The sequence below is a fragment of the Schistocerca nitens genome, chromosome 3 (genome assembly GCF_023898315.1).
Source record: "Schistocerca nitens isolate TAMUIC-IGC-003100 chromosome 3, iqSchNite1.1, whole genome shotgun sequence".
Classification (NCBI taxonomy): domain Eukaryota; kingdom Metazoa; phylum Arthropoda; class Insecta; order Orthoptera; family Acrididae; genus Schistocerca; species Schistocerca nitens.
Genome location: NC_064616.1, coordinates 533,047,560 through 533,051,006, shown reverse-complemented (window position 1 = coordinate 533,051,006; position 3,447 = coordinate 533,047,560). Strand labels below are relative to the sequence as shown.

Genomic DNA, 3,447 nt, shown 5'->3' with positions numbered 1-3,447 from the left:
CATGTCACCAAAACTACTCTCATATGTCCTAGAGCAAAACATCAAAACCTTTTACTCGGAACTCATGTGTTACCACTCATGCTACAGTATCCTAGAACTATTTTTCAACAGGACACGCTCGTCCACACGCATGTGTCGTTATGAACTGTCTGTGTGATTCTGATGTCCCACCCTGCTAGATAACCGCATCTGTCCCCGACAGAAGACGTGTGGGTCCAACTTGTGCTTGTGTCTCGGATATCAAGGACCAGTTACAACAATTGTGGGACAGCTTGCCTCAGGATAGGACACAACTGCTTTATGACACCCTACACAACCGAATCAGTTCTTGCATCGAGGCCGGAGAACGTGTAACGTCATGCTGTTGGCATACTACCAAGCTATGTAAATTTGTCTCAATACTGCTATCACTGAAATAACATCACGAACGCTGTCAAATGGTTCAAATGGCTCTGAGCACTATGGGACTTAACTGCTGTGGTCATCAGTCCCCTAGAACTTAGAACTACTTAAACCTAACTAACCTAAAGACATCACATACATCCATGCCCGAGGCAGGATTCGAACCTGCGACCGTAGCGGTCGCGCGGTTCCAGACTGTAGCGCCTAGAACCGCTCGGCCACTCGGGCCGGCGAACGCTGTCAACCCAGAAACTTTCATTTCATTTCGTTTCCTTCTGCCCCTCTTTTATACCAGGCAGCGTATTGTTTACGTTACGAAGAGTTTTACTTAGATTACATCCAGTCTGTTGAGTTCCCACAGTCTTCATTGTATCGTGATCGTCTGCCTCCCTACATAGAAATGGGACAAAATCTATGGCGAATTTCTTGGCAAAATGATTTACTGTGGCGAAATTGTTTTTTGGAAATATTGTCCTGGTGACTTATTGCATGTACGTTCACTGGCTGTAGTAGTACTCTATGATATGCGCTCGTCTTGTAGCACTTTTCTGCACTGCTTTAAATCACTTTCCAACTGTATTTTTACATGAGACGTACGTAGCACGAAGTACTACTACATAGTATCTCAATGCATTTTTGTTCTTTATGGAAGACAAGTATACTGTTTCTCACAGTACATCGCTTTTAAGAACAATATCGCCGCCAGATAAACACTAGTTGCATTGAAATGATTTTGACATTCAAAGACGCTATAGACTTGGTTATGACCCCCGTGTACGGCTACACACTTCTGTGGGTACTAGTATTTTAAAAAATCTAAGCTCCGTCCGAACAGGCCTTGGTAGGCCCAACGATACCGACCGGCCTCCGTGTCATCTTCAGCCCACAGGCGTCACTGGATGCGGAGATGGAGGAGCATCTGGTCAGCACACCGCTCTCCCGGTCGATGTCGGTTTACGAGACAGGTGCCGCTACTTCTCAAGTAAGTAGCTCCTCAGTTTACCTCACAAGGGCTGAGTACACCCCGCTTGCCAACAGCGCTCGGCAGACCGGATGGTCACCCATCCAAGTGGTAGCCCAGCCCGACAGCACTTAACTTCGGTGATCTGACGGGAACCGGTGTTACCACTGCGGCAAGGCCGTTGGCGTACTAGTATGTAAGTGAATTGTAAATCATTAATTTATGACACGTAGAATCATTCCTGCTTGCATGAAATATCTTTTTTATGCCCAAATTTCAATTAACAAATATCCTTTTTCGGTTTTAACCGTACTTTAATTATTTTTGTTATTGTCAGCTTTTCATCAGTATCCCTGTCTTATGTACCATGCTACAGAGTATGAAATCCAAGTGAAACGTGAGTGTGCCGCGCGAAGTGGCCGCGCGGTTAGAGGCGCCATGTCACTGACTGCATGGATACTCCCGTCGGTGGTTCGAGTCCTCCCTCGGGCATGGGTGTGTGTGTTGTTCTTAACATAAGTTATAATTAGTTTAAGTAGTGTGTAAGTCTAGGGACCGATGACCTCCGCAGTTTGGTCCCTTAGAAATTCACACACATTTGAACATTTTTGAAACCTGAGTGAAACATTTCTGCTCGTCTGTGACATCTCTGAGTGCCAAAACATTTTCAGACCAACTACTGTTCATATTGCTGCCATCTTGTGTTTATATTGCTGTGTTTTCTGCGAATCAGTTTACTTCACTTCCGTAAGGAACATTAATACATCAGTGCAAAATCAAATGTGGCTTAAAACATTTCAGAACTGTTCTACGAAGTGGAGACAGATACGCAAACCCCGCAGCCGCCAGGGGACGTACATGGGTATTATTTTCCAAAGGCAGTGGCGCATAAGCGAGATATATTCGCACGATATACACTATAAACATTTTTCCACTTCTAGTTAAAGAGCCATATTATCTGAACACAATGAGCCCCTTGGCACCTTAATGACCCAGAGATAATCTAGTTAATAGACTTAGCAAAGTAAATGATATTAAAGTGATTTGCCTGCTTTGATTCCTGAAGATGAGAGCTAGTAGTTCGAAATTTATCGTTGACAAATTAGTATGTTATTAATATCCCACAAAAAATTGTGACTGGTTGCAGTACACATAAATAACATTTTTACAACACGGCCGCGGAAAATCCAATCTGCCAGTAAAGTTAATTTTTTGCCCAGCATTTGGAGCATGTTGATTCACGTTCTACGACCGTAAGATTGATTTTGAATAAAATGCCAGCTGCACAGAGCGGCTCGTTCTGTGGTCTCCCAGGACTTCTCACTTATAACTACTGGATAATGGATAATTTTAAAACTAGGGCAACCACACCAGGACTGTCCTGTGTAATTGTTTTTTTTTTTTTTAATTTCAATAATCAACAGCCTCAGTCGCACCTTTTACCTAGAATTGACCTAGGTTTCAGTCGGGATAACCCAACCTTCTTCAGAATAACAGTAACTACCGTTCGTCCATAGTCCATAGTGAGTTCAAGTACAGCACTCGTGGCTACCGCATCGCGGTCGCGAAGTGGGGCCGAGGCAGTTTCAGATAAGTTTTTACAGTCTGACGATAATTTATGGATTTGTAATTTTAGCTTGACGATGTCCACTATGGACAAACGGTAGTTACTGTTATTCTGAAGAAGGTTGGGTTATCCCGACTGAAACCTAGGTCAATTCTAGGTAAACGGTGCAACTGACGCTGTTGATTATTAAAATTAAAATTTATACAGTTGCTGACAGGGCCGTGAAATGTTAAAGATATTTATGTCCTGTATAACATTTATGAAGGGCATTGTTGCTTGACAGGCTGACAGGAACATATTTTAATGGGAAAGTGATGACAGCTCGCGATTTCTAACACACGTCAGTCCCGTTTTTTGGCAGTTCCATGTTACATGGAGACGGTCCCCATCTCTTTTTCATCCGAGTTTTTTTTTAATCAAGGATCAGTTTCTGATCCCTAATTCTATTCTTTTGTTTTATAGAAATGACATTCATCATTGATAATGGTTTTTATCGATTGAGGAGGGCTGAGAACTT

General features: G+C 42.9%; 1 pseudogene; it reads right to left on the bottom strand.

The window, feature by feature from the left end:
- Positions 1-1,431: 1,431 nt before the first annotated feature.
- LOC126250142 (5S ribosomal RNA) lies at positions 1,432-1,549 on the bottom strand (annotated as a pseudogene).
- Positions 1,550-3,447: the final 1,898 nt, after the last annotated feature.